The sequence below is a fragment of the Salminus brasiliensis genome, chromosome 5 (genome assembly GCF_030463535.1).
Source record: "Salminus brasiliensis chromosome 5, fSalBra1.hap2, whole genome shotgun sequence".
NCBI lineage: Eukaryota > Metazoa > Chordata > Actinopteri > Characiformes > Bryconidae > Salminus > Salminus brasiliensis.
Genome location: NC_132882.1, coordinates 24,556 through 51,406, shown reverse-complemented (window position 1 = coordinate 51,406; position 26,851 = coordinate 24,556). Strand labels below are relative to the sequence as shown.

General features: G+C 46.5%; 1 protein-coding gene across 4 annotated transcripts in view; it reads right to left on the bottom strand.

The window, feature by feature from the left end:
- The window catches only part of ankfn1b (ankyrin repeat and fibronectin type III domain containing 1b), a 151,964-nt gene that overhangs the window by 103,186 nt on the left and 21,927 nt on the right, over nucleotides 1–26,851 (bottom strand). For 2 of the 4 annotated variants that reach the window (XM_072679182.1, XM_072679183.1), the window contains exon 2: nucleotides 3,980–4,324. The exons of the other annotated variants lie outside the window; for them this stretch is intronic. The gene's annotated coding sequence lies outside the window, so the exon portion shown is untranslated. The remainder of the gene's footprint in view (nucleotides 1–3,979; nucleotides 4,325–26,851) is intronic. 4 annotated transcript variants of the gene reach the window in all.

The following is a 26,851-nucleotide window of genomic DNA, read 5'->3' as shown; positions in this document are numbered from 1 at the left end:
AGTAATCTTGGGTGGCCCAGCATCAGTCTTTCCAGTTTTCATCAGGTGGAAGGTCAGGGCAACAAGACGGTAGTCATTTAATGCCACCAGTTGCTTCTTCTTGGAAACAGAAACCCCACAAGACGTTTTCCTACCTGGTTGGGACCAGTCCTTGGCTGCAGCTCAGCACACAGTTTCAGAACCTTATGCTGAATGTCCTCAGGCCCTGAGGCTTTACTCTGTGCGAGTTTCCTCACTTTGAGCTCTGTCTGTACCCTCTTTAGCTCAGCCCTGTCCCCTGACCTCAAGGCCCTCTTTTTCTGGTTCAGGAGAGATTGTAGGTTGCTGGTAATTCATGACTTTTTGTTTGAAAATCACTGGATAGTCCCAGAGGGTACAACAGAGCCCACACAGAAATTGATATTGTAACACATGACGTCATCTCATCAATGTTCTGGTTATGTGGGTTACAGAGAACATCCCACTGTGTGGCCTCAAAACAGCCCAGCAGTGATTCCACAGCTCCAGGTGACCACGTCCTCACTGTTCTAGTGGATGCCGGCTGTCGTTGGACCAGGGGCTCGTACCATGTAGTGAGGAGTACAAGGTTGTGGTCAGATCGTCCCAGTGGAGGGAGAGCTGTGGAGCTGTAAGCTTCTTTGACATGAGCACACAGTAGGTCCAGTGTCCTGTTTCCTCTGGTCATGTATTTCACAAACTGAATGTAGTCAGACAGGATGAGGAAGGCGTGATTGAAGTCACCAGACCCTGCGATAAAGGCACTGGGACTTTGGTTCTGCACTCTCACGATAGTTTAGCTGATGACGTCACACGCAGAGGGAGGGATGTGCAGAGCACACATCTGACAGCTGACAGTTCATTTCTTTCACGGTGATGTGGCCCGGGTTGCACCATCTGTTGTTTACAAACACAACGTGATGCCCTGCCATCTTCTTACCTGCCTGACTGAACACTTTGTCTGACTTCACAGCAGTGAATCCATTCAGGTGAACGTCCAGTACATTCTGTTTCGCCGGGGTTCACAGTACTCTCACTGTGTCCGGATCAGAGTAGAAGGTTTGTCCGTCCTATTTGTCAACGACCGAACATTTCTGACAAGGCGGGGAGACTGAGTTTATACCTCCTTCTCCTCTCTCGCCGCTGGTTTCCCCTCTGCATCCCCGCACGGAGAAGCATCAGAATTGTGTCATGCTGGACAGTTGACTGATGAGCAGATTCATAAACAGACAGATCAAATCAATCTGGAACATTCTCAGAAACACCAAAAGGCCTGAAAGACTTCAGAAGAAAAACCCTTCAAACATCCTGTCAAGTGAAGATCCCTCTGGAGGAGGTTGGCTCACTCTTCATTAGTGTAAATACAGAGGGACCACTGTAAGCCTCAAAAACAGTGAGGTCAGATCAGACTGCATGAGAACATCTAAAAGCCTGTTTAGATCTAGAACAAGGTTCTTCAGACAGATGAAAATAAGAGGAACCTGTGAATGGAGAATGAGAGGAAAGGGTTCATAATCTTAAGCACATCATCTTTTAAACATGGTGGAGGTGGTGTTTTGGGGCTGGCATGTCAGGCATTCTGCCCTAGATTATTGTTCCAACTGCCTGGGCAGCTCCACGGCAGCTAAACCGCACATTTCATCTCTGCTGGGGTTTTTTGAGGATGTTCTACTGAGAGAAGTAGCAGGATAGGTTCTGAACTCTACTAAAGGTGCTGCAGTAAAGACCTGGCAAAGAATCTCATGAAGAAGACCAGTGTCCATGAGTTCCAGAGTTCCAGGTTTCCAGTACCCTGGTCCTCCTCACTTTACTGACCCTAAACCCTGACCTCCATTCAACATCAACACTGAGCCCAAACCCCTGGAGGTGCAGCCAGAAATGATCCTTATACTTATGACTGTTGGTTTGCCCACTGTTACACAGTCACTTCACTCCATTTTATTAGTGCTCTCACTCTCTCTCTCTCTCTCTCTCTCTCTCTCTCTCTCTCTCGCTCTCTCTCACACACAATGTAAATTCAGGCTGGTTGTGTCCAGCACTGTTGCTAGGCGACTTTAAAAAAGAGGATGAGGAGGGGATTTTTGCTCTTCAGCAACAAAGTGAGTGAGAAAACTCCACTAGTCAGCAATAAACTGTGTGTGTGTGTGTGTGTGTCTTCTGTGGGTTGGTATTAATCACTCAGACAGCATCCACTGCAAAACCAATATAGCTGAACATTAAGAAGATTAAAATAGAGGGAGAGGGAGGGCGGGGGTGAGATGGTGGGGGGGGGTGAGAGGGCGAGAGAAAGAGTGGGAGCCACCACCATCATCCCTGAGCTAAAGAAGTCCCTGGTGTCCTGCCTCAAAGAAGAGTAGGGCGAATAGTGAGGACAGCTGAGAAGATCGTAGAGGTCTCTCTCCCCTCTGTCACAGACATTCACACCACACACTGCACCCGTAAGGCCATCAGCATAGTGAAGGACCTCCACTCATCCCTCACAGGGACTTTTTTCACTGCTGCCGTCTGGCAGAAGCTACAGGAGCCTCTGTGCTGTCACTGCACGGCTCTGCAACAGAGCATTTTAACCCGTCTGCATCCTGTTTATCTCATTTATACATTCTATACTTTCTACCTCAGAACCTGCTGTGTTTCATGTGTAAAAAGCTCGCTGCATCTGAGATGTTAAATATATACGCACCTTATTCTCACTACGCCAAATCAGTAATGAGTCGTATTTATTATATTTATTGTATGTATTGTTTTGTCTTTCTAGTCTAATGTTGCACCTACATCTGCAAGTACTTTCTGCAGTCTATTCTGTACTGTCTTGTTCCATGTTGCACCTTGTTTCATCCCCCGGTGTACTCGTTCAGAGCTAAAATGACAATAAAAGCCTCTAGACTTGACTTAACCTCTAATTTCCTGTCTAGTTTCAAGGTTTCAGCCACAGTTCAAACATGACTAGGACTAGTGAACTTTAACTGAGAAGAAAGAAGTGATGGAACGTGAAAGAGGAGGGTTCTTCAGATATGGCGATCTAACCCTGTATGGGAGCTTCCAGGTAAAGATTTGTTTTTAGGACAGCCTAGTAAAGCTGATGTGCAGGAACAGGCACTAATGAAGCATCTCACATGAGTGGTCCCACAGTCGCTACGCCACAGCCTGACTTCTGTAATCCTCCTGGTTTCAGAACAGTAGAGCCATTTTGGGAAAGCACAGCTACAGCTCTGTTGGAGTGATGGGCATGAAGCCCCCCTCCCCCTCCCCTTACAGCAGATTCAGGAAACACCAGCTCTCCAACATCTGTCTGGAGACACATTCAGCTTCTGTCTGCAGTGTTCAGTCATCCTGAAGATGTGCTGTCCTCCCAGCGTCTGCCTGAACATGCTGAGCGGAGGTTGTTTAGATGATCAGTGGAGAAACAGAGCTTTGGATTTCTCAGTTCTGCTCGTTCTGAAGACAGCAGGCATGGCAGTTCTGCTCACCGTCCATGAACATCACATGGTCCCCATTACAGAGTAATCCATCAATCAGGGCCAGATTTCCAAAGACGGTCTTAACTGGTAGAGAGAGTTCAGAGTCAGGACGTCTGGCAAAACTGGCAGTGTTCTCTCCAGTGTCCTCATCACTCTCAGACGTTGGCCGACACAGGCTTCTGTTAGCTGCGATGAGATGCGGTGGAGCTGAGGACCCGATGCTTCTTCCAAGCATAGCAGCAATTTCAAGAGAGGTGGTGGCTGACTTCACATGCATCAGAGGAAGCATGACTTCAGTCCTGACCCTAACCGTGCTGCTAGAGGGAGTTACGAACAGGTGGGTTATTTGGCAGATAAATGTTATGAATTCTCAGAATTCTCAGCAGGTTTATTAGCAAAATGTACAACCTTTCATCTGTCTGCAATCAGCCAATCAAACAAGACCAATTTAAATATCTTAACATCACGAACAGAACAAATGCTTCAGCAGAACTACTTAGTAGAGAACCTTCTGCTGTTCTGACCTGCTGCAAACATTATGCACAGCCAGACTCCAGCTTCTGGCAGCGGTCCTGAGGAATCCTTGCTGGTTCCTCGTGGGCAGTGGCCTCCAGTTCACTGATATTGTTGGGTTTGCTGCTGAAACCACCTTCTTAAATCAAAAGTCCAGTCAAGTCAGGCAACTGTGATGACCACTCCAGAACCTTCCAGGAGGACTTCTGAAACCAAGCCTTGGTGGACTTCAGACCCTTCCAGGCCTGTGGATCAGTGGTATGTCTGGAGGTGGAAGAATGAAGCATACTCTGAAGAGAATACACTGAAGCATGGCGGGGGCTTGGTGATGCTCGGCTTCTTCTGGCTCTGGAAACCTGCAGGGTGTGGATGGAGGACAAGATGCGCTGAATCAAGGATCAGGAAATACTAGGACAAAAACCTCAGGCCTTCTGTGAGGATGCTGAAGCTTGAGCAACATTGGACCTTGCAACAGGACAGTGATCCCAGGCATACCTTAAAGTCCACCAAGGCTTGGTTTCAGTAGTTTCATGTTTATCTGTTCCAGAGAGTCCTATTCTCTCCCTTCTCTACAAGGACAAGCTGTGTGTGTGTATTTGTGGAAGCAATGGATGAAACTTAAAGTAGCCTTAACTGCATTAATCAGCAGTGTCTACAGACATTTGGACATATAGTGTAGCAGATCATATGACTCCCAACTAACTGCGTCCTGACTGCGCAGCACAGCGAACCACAGCACAGCACAGCGAACCACAGCACAGCACAGCACAGCGAAGCACAGCGAACCACAGCGCAGCACAGCGAACCACAGCACAGCACAGCGAAGCACAGCACAGCACAGCACAGCACAGTGAAGCACAGCGAACCACAGCACAGTGAAGCACAGCACAGCACAGCACAGCACAGTGAAGCACAGCGAACCACAGCGCAGCACAGTGAAGCACAGCGAACCACAGCACAGTGAAGCACAGCACAGTGAAGCACAGCACAGTGAAGCACAGTGAAGCACAGCGCAGCACAGTGAAGCACAGCACAGTGAAGCACAGCACAGTGAAGCACAGCACAGTGAAGCACAGCACAGCACAGTGAAGCCAAATTTATTAGTGCAGCTTTTTACAACTGTTCTCTTCACAAAGCATCTTTACATCATCAGTAAAAGACAGAGACAAAAACACACACAACACCAACCTCAACCTGAACACACACACACACACACAACACCAACCTCAACCTGAACACACACACACACCACAACAACCTCAACCTGAACACAAACACACACAAAACACCAACCTCAACCTGAACACACACACACACACAACACCAACCTCAACCTGAACACACACACACACACAACACCAACCTCAACCTGAACAGACACACACACACAACACCAACCTCAACCTGAACACACACACACACACACACACAACACCAACCTCAACCTGAACACACACACACACACACAACACCAACCTCAACCTGAACACACACACACACACACACACAACACCAACCTCAACCTGAACACACACACACACACAACACCAACCTCAACCTGAACACACACACAACACCAACCTCAACCTGAACACACACACACGCAACACCAACCTCAACCTGAACACACACACACACACAACACCAACCTCAACCTGAACACACACACACACACAACACCAACCTCAACCTGAACACACACACACACACACAACACCAACCTCAACCTGAACACACACACACACACACAACACCAACCTCAACCTGAACACACACACACAACACCAACCTCAACCTGAACACACACACACACACACCAACCTCAACCTGAACACACACACACACACACAACACACAACACCAACCTCAACCTGAACACATGCACACACAACACCAACCTCAACCTGAACACACACACACACAACACCAACCTCAACCTGAACACACACACACACACACACACACACACCAACCTCAACCTGAACACACAAACACCTCACAAACCTCAACCTGAACACACACACACACACACACACAACACAAACCTCAACCTGAACACACACACACACACACCACAACAACCTCAACCTGAACACAAACACACACAAAACACCAACCTCAACCTGAACACACACACACACAACACCAACCTCAACCTGAACACACACACACACACACACAACACCAACCTGAGCACAATCTCACAACACTAACCTCAACGTAAAAATAGACACACACACAACACCAACCTCAACCTGAACACACACACACCAACCTCAACCTGAACACACACACAACACCAACCTCAACCTGAACACACACACACACCAACCTCAACCTGAACACACACACACACTCACAACACCAACCTCAACCTGAACACACACACACACAACACCAACCTCAACCTGAACACACACAACACCAACCTCAACCTGAACAGACATACACACAACACCAACCTCAACCTGAACAGAAACACAAACACACACACACACACAACACCAACCTCAACCTGAACAGACATACACATAACAACAACCTCAACCTGAACACACACAGACACAACACCAACCTCAACCTGCACAGACACACAAGCAACCTCAACCTGAACACACACACAACACCAACTTCAACCTGAACAGACACACACAACCTCAACCTGAACACACAACACCAACCTCAACCTAAACACAAACAAAAAACACCAACCTCAACCTGAACAGACACACACAACCTCAACCTGAACAGACACAAGCAACACCAACCTCAAACTGGACACACACACACACATACAACAACCTCAACCTGAACACACATGAAACACCAACCTCAACCTGAACACACACACAGACACACCAACCTCAACCTGAACACACACACAACACCAACCTCAACCTGAACACACACAGACACAACACCAACCTCAACCTTAACAGACATACACATAACAACAACCTCAACCTAAACACACACACACCAACCTAAACCTGAACACACAAGCACACACAATACCAACTTCAACCTGAACACACACACACAACACCAGCCTCAACCTGAACAGACATACACATAACAACAACCTCAACCTGAACGCACACAGACAACACCAACCTCAACAGACACACAAGCAACACCAACCTCAACCTGCACAGACACACAAGCAACCTCAACCTGAACACACACACACACAACACCAACCTCAACCTGAACAAACACACAACCTCAACCTGAACAGACACAAGCAACACCAACCTCAACCTGGACACACACACACAACAACCTCAACCTGAACACACACACAGACACACCAACCTCAACCTGAACACACACACCACACCAACCTCAACCTGAACACAAACACACACAAAACACCAACCTCAATCTGAACACACACACACACAACACCAACCTCAACCTGAACACACACACACAACACCAACCTCAACCTGAACACACACACACACACAACACCAACCTCAACCTGAGCACAATCTCACAACATTAACCTCAACGTAAACAGACACACACACAACACCAACCTCAACCTGAACACACACACACCAACCTCAACCTGAACACACACACACACAACACCAACCTCAACCTGAACACACACACACACACACACACAACACCAACCTCAACCTGAACACACACACACACACAACACCAACCTCAACCTGAACACACACACAACACCAACCTCAACCTGAACACACACACACGCAACACCAACCTCAACCTGAACACACACACACACACAACACCAACCTCAACCTGAACACACACACACACACAACACCAACCTCAACCTGAACACACACACACACACACAACACCAACCTCAACCTGAACACACACACACAACACCAACCTCAACCTGAACACACACACACACACACCAACCTCAACCTGAACACACACACACACACACAACACACAACACCAACCTCAACCTGAACACATGCACACACAACACCAACCTCAACCTGAACACACACACACACAACACCAACCTCAACCTGAACACACACACACACACACACACACACACCAACCTCAACCTGAACACACAAACACCTCACAAACCTCAACCTGAACACACACACACACACACACACAACACAAACCTCAACCTGAACACACACACACACACACCACAACAACCTCAACCTGAACACAAACACACACAAAACACCAACCTCAACCTGAACACACACACACACAACACCAACCTCAACCTGAACACACACACACACACACACAACACCAACCTGAGCACAATCTCACAACACTAACCTCAACGTAAAAATAGACACACACACAACACCAACCTCAACCTGAACACACACACACCAACCTCAACCTGAACACACACACAACACCAACCTCAACCTGAACACACACACACACCAACCTCAACCTGAACACACACACACACTCACAACACCAACCTCAACCTGAACACACACACACACAACACCAACCTCAACCTGAACACACACAACACCAACCTCAACCTGAACAGACATACACACAACACCAACCTCAACCTGAACAGAAACACAAACACACACACACACACAACACCAACCTCAACCTGAACAGACATACACATAACAACAACCTCAACCTGAACACACACAGACACAACACCAACCTCAACCTGCACAGACACACAAGCAACCTCAACCTGAACACACACACAACACCAACTTCAACCTGAACAGACACACACAACCTCAACCTGAACACACAACACCAACCTCAACCTAAACACAAACAAAAAACACCAACCTCAACCTGAACAGACACACACAACCTCAACCTGAACAGACACAAGCAACACCAACCTCAAACTGGACACACACACACACATACAACAACCTCAACCTGAACACACATGAAACACCAACCTCAACCTGAACACACACACAGACACACCAACCTCAACCTGAACACACACACAACACCAACCTCAACCTGAACACACACAGACACAACACCAACCTCAACCTTAACAGACATACACATAACAACAACCTCAACCTAAACACACACACACCAACCTAAACCTGAACACACAAGCACACACAATACCAACTTCAACCTGAACACACACACACAACACCAGCCTCAACCTGAACAGACATACACATAACAACAACCTCAACCTGAACGCACACAGACAACACCAACCTCAACAGACACACAAGCAACACCAACCTCAACCTGCACAGACACACAAGCAACCTCAACCTGAACACACACACACACAACACCAACCTCAACCTGAACAAACACACAACCTCAACCTGAACAGACACAAGCAACACCAACCTCAACCTGGACACACACACACAACAACCTCAACCTGAACACACACACAGACACACCAACCTCAACCTGAACACACACACCACACCAACCTCAACCTGAACACAAACACACACAAAACACCAACCTCAATCTGAACACACACACACACAACACCAACCTCAACCTGAACACACACACACAACACCAACCTCAACCTGAACACACACACACACACAACACCAACCTCAACCTGAGCACAATCTCACAACATTAACCTCAACGTAAACAGACACACACACAACACCAACCTCAACCTGAACACACACACACCAACCTCAACCTGAACACACACACACACAACACCAACCTCAACCTGAACACACACACACACACACACACAACACCAACCTCAACCTGAACACACACACACACACAACACCAACCTCAACCTGAACACACACACAACACCAACCTCAACCTGAACACACACACACGCAACACCAACCTCAACCTGAACACACACACACACACAACACCAACCTCAACCTGAACACACACACACACACAACACCAACCTCAACCTGAACACACACACACACACACAACACCAACCTCAACCTGAACACACACACACACACACAACACCAACCTCAACCTGAACACACACACACAACACCAACCTCAACCTGAACACACACACACACACACCAACCTCAACCTGAACACACACACACACACACAACACACAACACCAACCTCAACCTGAACACATGCACACACAACACCAACCTCAACCTGAACACACACACACACAACACCAACCTCAACCTGAACACACACACACACACACACACACACACACCAACCTCAACCTGAACACACAAACACCTCACAAACCTCAACCTGAACACACACACACACACACACACAACACAAACCTCAACCTGAACACACACACACACACACCACAACAACCTCAACCTGAACACAAACACACACAAAACACCAACCTCAACCTGAACACACACACACACAACACCAACCTCAACCTGAACACACACACACACACACACAACACCAACCTGAGCACAATCTCACAACACTAACCTCAACGTAAAAATAGACACACACACAACACCAACCTCAACCTGAACACACACACACCAACCTCAACCTGAACACACACACAACACCAACCTCAACCTGAACACACACACACACCAACCTCAACCTGAACACACACACACACTCACAACACCAACCTCAACCTGAACACACACACACACAACACCAACCTCAACCTGAACACACACAACACCAACCTCAACCTGAACAGACATACACACAACACCAACCTCAACCTGAACAGAAACACAAACACACACACACACACAACACCAACCTCAACCTGAACAGACATACACATAACAACAACCTCAACCTGAACACACACAGACACAACACCAACCTCAACCTGCACAGACACACAAGCAACCTCAACCTGAACACACACACAACACCAACTTCAACCTGAACAGACACACACAACCTCAACCTGAACACACAACACCAACCTCAACCTAAACACAAACAAAAAACACCAACCTCAACCTGAACAGACACACACAACCTCAACCTGAACAGACACAAGCAACACCAACCTCAAACTGGACACACACACACACATACAACAACCTCAACCTGAACACACATGAAACACCAACCTCAACCTGAACACACACACAGACACACCAACCTCAACCTGAACACACACACAACACCAACCTCAACCTGAACACACACAGACACAACACCAACCTCAACCTTAACAGACATACACATAACAACAACCTCAACCTAAACACACACACACCAACCTAAACCTGAACACACAAGCACACACAATACCAACTTCAACCTGAACACACACACACAACACCAGCCTCAACCTGAACAGACATACACATAACAACAACCTCAACCTGAACGCACACAGACAACACCAACCTCAACAGACACACAAGCAACACCAACCTCAACCTGCACAGACACACAAGCAACCTCAACCTGAACACACACACACACAACACCAACCTCAACCTGAACAAACACACAACCTCAACCTGAACAGACACAAGCAACACCAACCTCAACCTGGACACACACACACAACAACCTCAACCTGAACACACACACAAAACACCAACCTCAATCTGAACACACACACACACAACACCAACCTCAACCTGAACACACACACACAACACCAACCTCAACCTGAACACACACACACACACAACACCAACCTCAACCTGAGCACAATCTCACAACACTAACCTCAACGTAAAAATAGACACACACACAACACCAACCTCAACCTGAACACACACACACCAACCTCAACCTGAACACACACACAACACCAACCTTAACCTGAACACACACACACACCAACCTCAACCTGAACACACACACACACTCACAACACCAACCTCAACCTGAACACACACACACACAACACCAACCTCAACCTGAACACACACAACACCAACCTCAACCTGAACAGACATACACACAACACCAACCTCAACCTGAACAGAAACACAAACACACACACACACACAACACCAACCTCAACCTGAACAGACATACACATAACAACAACCTCAACCTGAACACACACAGACACAACACCAACCTCAACCTGCACAGACACACAAGCAACCTCAACCTGAACACACACACAACACCAACTTCAACCTGAACAGACACACACAACCTCAACCTGAACACACAACACCAACCTCAACCTAAACACAAACAAAAAACACCAACCTCAACCTGAACAGACACACACAACCTCAACCTGAACAGACACAAGCAACACCAACCTCAAACTGGACACACACACACACATACAACAACCTCAACCTGAACACACATGAAACACCAACCTCAACCTGAACACACACACAGACACACCAACCTCAACCTGAACACACACACAACACCAACCTCAACCTGAACACACACAGACACAACACCAACCTCAACCTTAACAGACATACACATAACAACAACCTCAACCTAAACACACACACACCAACCTAAACCTGAACACACAAGCACACACAATACCAACTTCAACCTGAACACACACACACAACACCAGCCTCAACCTGAACAGACATACACATAACAACAACCTCAACCTGAACGCACACAGACAACACCAACCTCAACAGACACACAAGCAACACCAACCTCAACCTGCACAGACACACAAGCAACCTCAACCTGAACACACACACACACAACACCAACCTCAACCTGAACAAACACACAACCTCAACCTGAACAGACACAAGCAACACCAACCTCAACCTGGACACACACACACAACAACCTCAACCTGAACACACACACAAAACACCAACCTCAATCTGAACACACACACACACAACACCAACCTCAACCTGAACACACACACACAACACCAACCTCAACCTGAACACACACACACACACAACACCAACCTCAACCTGAGCACAATCTCACAACATTAACCTCAACGTAAACAGACACACACACAACACCAACCTCAACCTGAACACACACACACCAACCTCAACCTGAACACACACACACACAACACCAACCTCAACCTGAACACACACACACAACACCAACCTCAACCTGAACACACACACACACTCACAACACCAACCTCAACCTGAACACACACACACACAACACCAACCTCAACCTGAACACACACACACCAACTTCAACCTGAACACAAACACAAACACACACACACAAAACACCAACCTCAACCTGAACAGACATACACACAACACCAACCTCAACCTGAACAGAAACACAAACACACACACACACACAACACCAACCTCAACCTGAACAGACATACACATAACAACAACCTCAACCTGAACACACACAGACACAACACCAACCTCAACCTGCACAGACACACAAGCAACCTCAACCTGAACAGACACAGACACAACACCAACCTCAACCTGAACAGACACACACAACCTCAACCTGAACAGACACAAGCAACACCAACCTCAACCTGGACACACACACACAACAACCTCAACCTGAACACACATGAAACACCAACCTCAACCTGAACACACACACAGACACACCAACCTCAACCTGAACACACACACAACACCAACCTCAACCTGAACACACACAGACACAACACCAACCTCAACCTGAACAGACACACAAACACACACACACACAAAACACCAACCTCAACCTGAACAGACATACACATAACAACAACCTCAACCTAAACACACACACACCAACCTAAACCTGAACACACAAGCACACACAATACCAACTTCAACCTGAACACACACACACAACACCAACCTCAACCTGAACAGACATACACATAACAACAACCTCAACCTGAACACACACAGACAACACCAACCTCAACAGACACACAAGCAACACCAACCTCAACCTGCACAGACACACAAGCAACCTCAACCTGAACACACACACACACACACCAACCTCAACCTGAACACACACACACACAACACCAACCTCAACCTAAACACAAACAAAAAACACCAACCTCAACCTGAACAGACACATATGCAGCATCAACCTCAACCTAAACACAAACACACACACACAACACCAACCTCAACCTGAACACACACACACACAACACCAACCTCAACCTAAACACACACACACACCAACCTAAACCTGAACACACAAGCACACACAATACCAACTTCAACCTGAACACACACACACACACAACACCAACCTCAACCTGAACAGACACATATGCAGCATCAACCTCAACCTGAACAGACACACAAGCAACACAAACCTCAACCTGAACAGACACACACAACATCAACCTGAACACACACAACCTCAACCTGAACAGACACAAGCAAAACCAACCTCAACCTGGACACACACACACAACAACAACCTCAACCTGAACACACACACAGACACACCAACCTCAACCTGAACACATACACACACACACAACACCAACCTCAACCTGAACACACACACGCAACACCAACCTCAACCTAAACACACATACACCAACCTAACCTGAACAGACAAGCACACACAACACCAACCTCAACCTGAACAGACACATATGCAGCATCAACCTCAACCTGAACACAAACACACACACACAACACCAACCTCAACCTGAACACACACAGACACAACACCAACCTCAACCTGAACAGACACACGAACACACACACACACCAACCTCAACCTGAACAGACGTACACATAACAACAACCTCAACCTGAACAGACACACAAGCAACACCAACCTCAACCTGAACACACACACACGCAACACCAACCTCAAGCTGAACACAAACTCACAACACCAACCTCAAGCTGAACACACACACACACGCAACACCAACCTCAACCTGAACACACACACATGCAACACCATCCTCAACCTGAACACAAACACAAGCAACACTTACCTCAACCTGAACACAAACTCACAACACCAACCTCAACCTGAACACACACACATCAACCTCAACCTGAACACACACACACACAACACACACCAACCCCAACCTTAACACACAAGCAACACCAACCTCAACCGAAACACACACACACCAACCTCAACCTGAACACACACACACACAGCAACCTCAACCTGAACACACACACACACAGCAACCTCAACCTGAACAGACACACACAACACCAACCTCAAACCTGAACACAAACACAAAACACCAACCTCAAACCTGAACAGACACACAAAACACCAACCTCAACCTGAACACACACACAACACCAACCTCAACCTGAACACACACACACAACACCAACCTCAACCTGAACACACACACAACACCAACCTCAACCTGAACACACACACACAACACCAACCTCAACCTGAACACACACACACACACACACCAACCTCAACCTGAACAGACACACACAACACCAACCTCAACCTGAACACAAACACAAAACACCAACCTCAACCTGAACAGACATACACACAACACCAACCTCAACCTGAACACACACAGACACAACACAAACCTCAACCTGAACAGACACACACAACACCAACCTCAACCTGAACACACACACAACACCAACCTCAACCTGAACACACACACACAACACCAACCTCAACCTGAACAGACACACACAACACCAACCTCAACCTGAACAGACACACAAAACACCAACCTCAACCTGAACAGACATACACACAACACCAACCTCAACCTGAACACACACAGACACAACACAAACCTCAACCTGAACAGACATACACACAACACCAACCTCACCCTGAACACACACAGACACAACACCAACCTCAACCTGAACAGACACACAAACACACACACAACACCAACCTCAACCTGAACAGACAAACAAGCAACACCAACCTCAACCTGCACAGACACACAAGCAACCTCAACCTGAACACACACACACACACACACACACAACACCAACTTCAACCTGAACACACACACCAACCTCAACCTGAACACACACACACACCAACCTCAACCTAAAAACAATAAAAAAAACACCAACCTCAACCTGAACACACACACAACACCAACCTCACCCTGAACAGACACACACAACCTCAACCTGAACACACACACAACCTCAACCTGAACAGACACAAGCAACACCAACCTCAACCTGGATACACACACACACAAGAACCTCAACCTGAACACACATGCAACACCAACCTCAACCTGAACACACACACACATACCAACCGCAACCTGAACACACACACACACACCAACCTCAACCTGAACACACACACACACACACACAACACCAACCTCAACCTGAACACACACAACACCAACCTCAACCTAAACACACACCAACCTAAACCTGAACACACAAGCACACACAATACCAACCTCAACCTGAACACACACACACACGCAACACCAACCTCAACCTGAACACACACACAAGCAACACCAACCTCAACCTGAACACAAACTCACAACACCAACCTCATCCTGAACACACACACACACATCAACCTCAACCTGAACACACACACACACACACACACACAAGACAAACAAACCCCAACCTTAACACACAAGCAACACCAACCTCAACCTGAACACACACACACCAACCTCAACCTGAACAGACACACACAACACCAAACTCAAACCTGAACACAAACACAAAACACCAACCTCAAACCTGAACACAAACACAAAACACCAACCTCAACCTGAACACACACACACACACACACACACACACCAACCTCAACCTGAACAGACACACACACAACACCAACCTCAACCTGAAGACACAAGCAACACCAACCTCAACCTGAACACACACAGACACAACACCAACCTCAACCTAAACAGACACACAAACACACACACACAACACCAACCTCAACCTGAACAGACACACAACACCAACCTCAACCTGAACACACACAGACACAACACCACCTTCAACCTGAACAGACATACACAAGCAACACCAACCTCAACCTAAACACACACCAACCTAAACCTGAACACACAAGCACACACAATACCAACTTCAACCTGAACACACACACACACCTACCTCAACCTGAACACACACACCAACCTCAACCTGAACACACACACACCAACCTCAACCTGAACACACACACACACACACCAACCTAAACCTGAACACACAAGCACACACAATACCAACTTCAACCTGAACACACACACACGCAACACCAACCTCAACCTGAACACACACACAAGCAACACCAACCTCAACCTGAACACAAACTCACAACACCAACCTCAACCTGAACACACACACACCAACCTCAACCTGAACACACACACACACACACACACCAACCTTAAACCTGAACACACACACACATACACACACACACACCAACCTCAACCTGAACACACACAGACACAACACCAACCTCAACCTGAACACACACACACCAACCTCAACCTGAACACACACACACACACACACACACACACCAACCTCAAACCTGAACACAAACACAAAACACACAACCTCAACCTGAACACAGACAGACACAACACCAACCTCAACCTGAACACACACACAACCTCAACCTGAACAGACACAGACAACACCAACCTCAACCTGGACACACACACACACACACACAAAACAACCTCAACCTGAACACACACACATACAACACCAACCTCAACCTGAACACACACACACACACAACACCAACCTCAACCTGAACACACACACACACGCAACACCAACCTCAACCTAAACACACACCAACCTCAACCTGAACACACAAGCACACACAATACCAACTTCAACCTGAACACACACACACACACCTACCTCAACCTGAACACACACACATCAATCTCAACCTGAACACACACACACACGCAACACCAACCTCAACCTGAACACACACACCAACCTCAACCTGAACACACACTTGCAACACCAACCTCAACCTAAACACACAGACACGCAACACCAACCTCAACCTAAACACACACACACAAACACCAACCTGAGCACACACACACACAAACACCAACCTCAACCTGAACAGACACACAAGCAACACCAATCTCAAACTGAACACACAAACACACACAACACCAACCTCAACCTGAAAAGACACACACAACACCAACCTCAACCTGAACAGACACACAAGCAAAACCAACCTTAACCTGAACACACACAACACCAACCTCAACCTGAACAGACACACAAGCAACCTCAACCTGAACAGACACACACAACCTCAACCTGAACACACACACACACAACCTCAATCTGAACAGACACAAGCAACAACAACCTCAACCTGAACAAACATGCAACATCAACCGCAACCTGAACACAGACACACCAACCTCAACCTGAACACACACACAATTAACACCAACCTCAACCTGAACACACACACACATCAACCTCAACCTGAACACACACACATCAACCTCAACCTGAACACACACACAACACCAATCTCAACCTGAACACACACACACACGCAACACGAACCTCAACCTGAACACACACACAAGCAACACCAACCTCAACCTGAACACAAACTCACAACACCAACCTCAACCTGAACACACACACATCAACCTCAACCTGAACACACACACACAACACACACCAACCCCAACCTTAACACACAAGCAACACCAAACTCAACCGAAACACACACACACCAACCTCAACCTGAACACACACACACCAACCTCAACCTGAACACAAACTCACAACACCAACCTCAACCTGAACACACACACATCAACCTCAACCTGAACACACACACAACACACACCAACCCCAACCTTAACACACAAGCAACACCAAACTCAACCGAAACACACACACACCAACCTCAACACAAACACACCAACCTCAACCTGAACACACACACACACACACACCAACCTCAAACCTGAACACAAACACAAAACACCAATTTCAACCTGAACACACACACACATACACACACACACACACACCAACCTCAACCTGAACACACACCAACCTCAACCTGAACACACAAGCACACACAATACCAACTTCAACCTGAACACACAAACGCAACACCAACCTCAACCTGAACACACACACACACACGCAACACCAACCTCAACCTGAACACACACACAAGCAACACCAACCTCAACCTGAACACACACACAACACCAACCTCAACCTGAACACACACACACACACACCAACCTCAACCTGAACACACACACCAACCTTAACCTGAACACACACACAAGCAACACCAACCTCAACCTGAACACACACACACACACACACACAACACCAACCTCAACCTGAACACACACACACAACACCAACCTCAACCTGAACACACACACCAACCTCAACCTGAACACACACTTGCAACACCAACCTCAACCTAAACACACAGACACGCAACACCAACCTCAACCTAAACACACACACACAAACACCAACCTGAGCACACACACACACAAACACCAACCTCAACCTGAACAGACACACAAGCAACACCAATCTCAAACTGAACACACAAATACACACAACACCAACCTCAACCTGAACAGACACACACAACACCAACCTCAACCTGAACAGACACACAAGCAACACCAACCTTAACCTGAACACACACAACATCTAAGGCAAAATGTAAATTCTTCTCCCCAACACTGCCTAAAACGCACAATAACACCAATGACAACTGTACAGTTTACTAAAAATCTCCCACCCCTATCGACCTTAGCTTACACTCCGTCAGACCAAACGGAGCTCGTCAAATTAACAAACGATCTAGAGAATACCCTCCGATCAACCTTAGACAAAGTAGCACCGTTCAAAAATAAAATGATGAGGCAAAAAAGGCTTGCACCGTGGTACAGTGATCAAACTCGTACCTTAAAACAAACAGTGCGGAAACTAGAGCGTAAATGGCGGACGACCAAACTAGAGGTGTTCCACTCTGCGTGGAAGGACGGCCTTAGTCAATATAGAAAGACTCTCATTAAAGCTCGCTCAGCGTATCTGGCCTCGCTGATTCAGAAAAACTAAAACAATCCCAGAATTCTTTTTAATGAGATCTCTAAACTTACTAAAAGCCAGGCAGATACTTAACCCCAGATCCCAACATCTTTAACTAGTCATGTTTTTATGGACTATTTTAATAATAAAATAGAAAATATTAGACAACAAATCCAACCCTGCTTATTAAATCAAACATGGCCGTCACCCGATGTAGTTGCTTTAGAACAAAACTTAGTTGTAGAACAAAGGCTGGAAGCCTTCTACCCACTTCCACAGCCAGAACTAGAAAAAATTATATCCTCAGCTAATTGTACAACATGTACACTCGACCCGATTCCCTCTAAATTGCTAAAAGAAATTCTCCCAATTATAATCGGACCTCTTTTAACAATTGTTAATCAAAAAACCAAATCTTGATCCTAGCGTATTATCTAATTATAGACCCATCTCAAACTTAACATTCGTATCTAAGATATTAGAAAAAGCTGTGGCCCAACAACTCTGCTTATACCTGAGTAAAAATGACATGTATGAGAAATTCCAGTCTGGATTTAGACTCAATCACAGCACAGAGACAGCCCTAGTGAAGATTACGAATGATCTCCTTCTTGCCTCTGATCAAGGCTACGTATCTTTATTAGTCCTACTAGACCTTAGTGCAGCCTTTGATACAATAGATCATTCTATATTACTAGAAAGATTAGAGAAAATGGTTGGAATCACAGGGACAGCCCTATCATGGTTCCAGTCATATCTAACGGGACGCTTCCAATTTGTAAAGATAAATGATTTATCTTCAAACTACACAGAAGTAAGATATGGAGTTCCGCAAGGCTCAATTTTAGGACCACTATTATTTACATTATACATGTTACCACTGGGCTCAGTTATAAGCAGACATGGCGTTAATTTCCACTTCTATGCAGATGACACACAGCTCTATATATCAGCCAAACCTGACGATAAATTTAGACTACAGAAAATGGAGGACTGTGTAAAGGATATAAAACTCTGGATGTCACATAACTTCCTTCTCCTTAACAGTGACAAAACCGAAGTTCTCCTTTTAGGTCCAAAAGACTCTAGAAATAAACTATCAGACTTAATGTTAGACTTGGCAGATTCTCCCATCATTCCTGGTTTAGCAGCTAAAAATCTTGGCGTCACATTCGACTCAGATTTATCATTTGAGCAACATATAGCTAATATTAGTAGAACAGTCTTTATGCAGCTTAGGAACATCTCCAAACTAAGAAACTCCTTATCACTACAAGACGCAGAAAAGCTAGTACATGCTTTTATTACCTCAAGGCTAGATTACTGTAATGCGTTACTGTCAGGTTGTTCCAGCAGGAACCTCAATAAACTTCAGCTGGTGCAAAATGCTGCAGCCAGGGTCCTTACTAAAACTAGAAAATTTGACCATATCAGTCCAGTTCTATCAGCACTTCATTGGCTCCCAGTTAAATTCTGTATTGAATACAAAATTCTTTTATTAACATATAAAGCCCTACATGGCCTCGCTCCTGAGTACCTGCAGGATCTTATAGTATATTACGAACCATCAAGACTACTTAGATCTCAGGGTGCTGGCCTCTTACGCGTTCCCAAAATTCTGAAAACCTCAGCAGGGGGAAGAACCTTTTCCTATAAAGCCCCCCAGCTCTGGAATAACCTTCCAGATAATGTTCGGGACTCAGACACAGTCTCAGTCTTTAAATCTAAACTGAAAACTTATATGTTTAGTTTAGCTTTTGGTAATTAATGTTTCTTAGATAAGGGCTGCAGGTCCAGGGGTTCGCGGACCCAGGGAATTGTAGTACTCTGAGATGCTGGAGCTGTCGTCTCGCTGCTTACACGCGATCACTCAGGTTTGTTGACGGTGGAGCAGATAGATGCTGGTGTTCTCAGGGTACGCCCGTGTCCGTGTTACCTTCTGGCTCTCTCCTTTTAATTATGCTGTGATAATCAGACCTGCCGGAGTCATCAGACATACCCAGATGCTGATGATCAACATTCTCTGCACTCCATAAAATTCCTCTTAGAACTAACTTCTCTCTCTTTACCTTCTTCGAGTAAATGACCACCCAGCCCGATCTGCAGGAAGATTGCCCGCTGAGGTCCCCTCTACCTGCATCTAACCAGCTGCCACCTACCAGTCCGGCCAGCGGGTCCCCCCCAACCCGCCACCACCCATGGCTCACCCGCCTGCCGCTGCTGCCTGTTTGGTGGCCGTGCTGAAACCTAGATGGACTCGTGCCTGTCTGACACTATTAATATCACCACCATCAACTTTCTGTTGTATCTGCTTTGGTAATTTTTATCATTAATGTTTAAAACAGTCTGGCCAGAGGAGGATGGTCCCCCTTGTGAGTCTTGGTTCCACCCAAGGTTTCTTCCTCCAGCTCTGAGGGAGTTTTTCCTTGCCACTGTCGCCGATTGGCTTGCTCACGGGGGTCTTTGATCCTTCATGTTATTTCTTCTTTCTTCTCTGTCTCTGTTCTTTATTAAGTAATAATTATGTAAAGCTGCTTTGTGACGACAACAGTTGTAAAAAGCGCTATACAAATAAATTTGACTTGACTTGACTTGACAACACCAACCTCAACCTGAACAGACACACACAACCTCAACCTGAACAGACACAAGCAACACCAGCCTCAATCTAGACACACACACACACACACACAACAACCTCAACCTGAACAAACATGCAACATCAACCGCAACCTGAACACAGACACACCAACCTCAACCTGAACACACACACAATCAACACCAACCTCAACCTGAACACACACACATCAACCTCAACCTGAACACACACACATCAACCTCAACCTGAACACACACACACACAAACACCAACCTCAACCTGAACAGACACACAAGCAACACCAATCTCAAACTGAACACACAAATACACACAACACCAACCTCAACCTGAACAGACACACACAACACAAACCTTAACCTGAACAGACACACAAGCAACACCAACCTTAACCTGAACACACACAACACCAACCTCAACCTGAACAGACACACACAACCTCAACCTGAACACACACACACACAACCTCAATCTGAACAGACACAAGCAACACCAACCTCAATCTAGACACACACACACACACACACACACAACAACCTCGACCTGAACAAACATGCAACATCAACCGCAACCTGAACACAGACACACCAACCTCAACCTGAACACACACACAATCAACAGCAACCTCAACCTGAACACACACACATCAACCTCAACCTGAACACACACACAACACCAATCTCAACCTGAACACATACACACACGCAACACGAACCTCAACCTGAACACACACACAAGCAACACCAACCTCAACCTGAACACAAACTCACAACACCAACCTCAACCTGAACACACACACATCAACCTCAACCTGAACACACACACACAACACACACCAACCCCAACCTTAACACACAAGCAACACCAAACTCAACCGAAACACACACACACCAACCTCAATCTGAACACACACACACCAACCTCAACCCTGAACACAAACACAAAACACCAACTTCAACCTGAACACACACACACATACACACACACACACACACCAACCTCAACCTGAACACACACAGACACAACACCAACCTCAACCTGAACAGACACACAAACACACACACACACACAACACCAACCTCAACCTGAAAAGACATACACACAACCTCAACCTGAACACACACACAACTTCAACCTGAACAGACACAGACAACAACAACCTCAACCTGAACACACACACATACAACACCAACCTCAACCTTAACACACACACACACACGCAACACCAACCTCAACCTAAACACACACCAACCTAAACCTGAACACACAAGCACACACAATACCAACTTCAACCTGAACACACACACATCAATCTCAACCTGAACACACACACACACACACACAACACCAACCTCAACCTGAACACACACACACACGCAACACCAACCTCAACCTGAACACACACACAAGCAACACCAACCTCAACCTGAACACACACAAGCAACACCAACCTCAACCTGAACACACACAACACCAACCTCAACCGGAACACACACACACCAACCTCAACCTGAACACACACACACCAACCTCAACCTGAACACACACTCGCAACACCAACCTCAACCTAAACACACACACAAAACACCAACCTCAACCTGAACAGACATACACATAACAACAACCTCAACCTGAACACACACACAAAACACCAACCTCAACCTGAACAGACATACACATAACAACAACCTCAACCTGAACACACACAGACACAACACCAACCTCAACCTGAACAGACACACAAGCAACACCAACCTCAACCTGCACAGACACACAAGCAACCTCAACCTGAACACACACACACACACAACACCAACCTCAACCTGAACAGACACACACAACCTCAACCTGAACACACACACAACCTCAACACGAACAGACACAAGCAACACCAACCTCAACCTGGACACACACACATACACAACAACCTCAACCTGAACACACACACAGACACACCAACCTCAACCTGAACACACACACGCAACACCAACCTCAACCTAAACACACAGACACCAACCTAAACCTGAACACACAAGCACACACAATACCAACTTCAACCTGAACACACACACACAACACCAACCTCAACCTGAACAGACACATATGCAGCATCCACCTCAACCTGAACACAAACACACACAACACCAACCTCAACCTGAACACACAGACACAACACCAACCTCAACCACAACCACAACCTCAACCTGAACACATACATCAATCTCAACCTGAACACACACACACACACACAACACCAACCTCAACCTGGACACACACACACACACACACACCAACCTCAACCTGAACACACAAACACACACACAACACCAACCTCAACCTGAACACACACACACACGCTACACCAACCTCAACCTAAACACACACCAACCTAAACCTGAACACACAAGCACACACAATACCAACTTCAACCTGAACACACACACACACACCTACCTCAACCTAAACACACACACACAAAACACCAACCTCAACCTGAACAGACATACACATAACAACAACCTCAACCTGAACACACACACAAAACACCAACCTCAACCTGAACAGACATACACATAACAACAACCTCAACCTGAACAGACACACACAACCTCAACCTGAACACACACACAACCTCAACACGAACAGACACAAGCAACACCAACCTCAACCTGGACACACACACACACACAACAACCTCAACCTGAACACACACACAGACACACCAACCTCAACCTGAACACATACACAACACCAACCTCAACCTGAACACACACACACAACACCAACCTCAACCTGAACACACACACGCAACACCAACCTCAACCTAAACACACACACACCAACCTCAACCTAAACACACACACACCAACCTAAACCTGAACACACAAGCACACACAATACCAACTTCAACCTGAACACACACACACAACACCAACCTCAACCTGAACAGACACATATGCAGCATCAACCTCAACCTGAACACAAACACACACAACACCAACCTCAACCTGAACACACAGACACAACACCAACCTCAACCTGAACAGACACACAAGCAACACCAACCTCAACCTGCACAGACACACAAGCAACCTCAACCTGAACACACACACACACAACACCAACCTCAACCTGAACAGACACACACAACCTCAACCTGAACACACACACAACCTCAACACGAACAGACACAAGCAACACCAACCTCAACCTGGACACACACACAACAACCTCAACCTGAACACACACACAGACACACCAACCTCAACCTGAACACATACACAACACCAACCTCAACCTGAACACACACACACAACACCAACATCAACCTGAACACACACACGCAACACCAACCTCAACCTAAACACACACACACCAACCTAAACCTGAACACACAAGCACACACAATACCAACTTCAACCTGAACACACACACACAACACCAACCTCAACCTGAACAGACACACAAGCAACCTCAACATGAATACACACACACACACAACACCAACCTCAACCTGAAAAGACACACACAACCTCAACCTGAACACACACATCAATCTCAACCTGAACACACACACACACACGCAACACCAACCTCAACCTGGACACACACACACACACACACACACCAACCTCAACCTGAACACACACACACACACAACACCAACCTCAACCTGAACACACACACACACGCTACACCAACCTCAACCTGAACACACACACACACGCTACACCAACCTCAACCTAAACACACACCAACCTAAACTTGAACACACAAGCACACACAATACCAACTTCAACCTGAACACACACACACACACCTACCTCAACCTGAACACACACACATCAATCTCAACCTGAACACACACACACACGCAACACCAACCTCAACCTGAACACACACACAAGCAACACCAACCTCAACCTGAACACACACACACACACACAACACCAACCTCAACCTGAACACACACACACACACACCAACCTCAAACCTGAACACAAACACAAAACACCAAGTTCAACCTGAACACACACACACATACACACACACACACCAACCTCAACCTGAACAGACACAGACAACACCAACCTCAACCTGGACACACACACACACACACAACAACCTCAACCTGAACACACACACACATACACACACACACACCAACCTCAACCTGAACAGACACAGACAACACCAACCTCAACCTGGACACACACACACACACACAACAACCTCAACCTGAACACACACACATACAACACCAACCTCAACCTTAACACACACACACACACGCAACACCA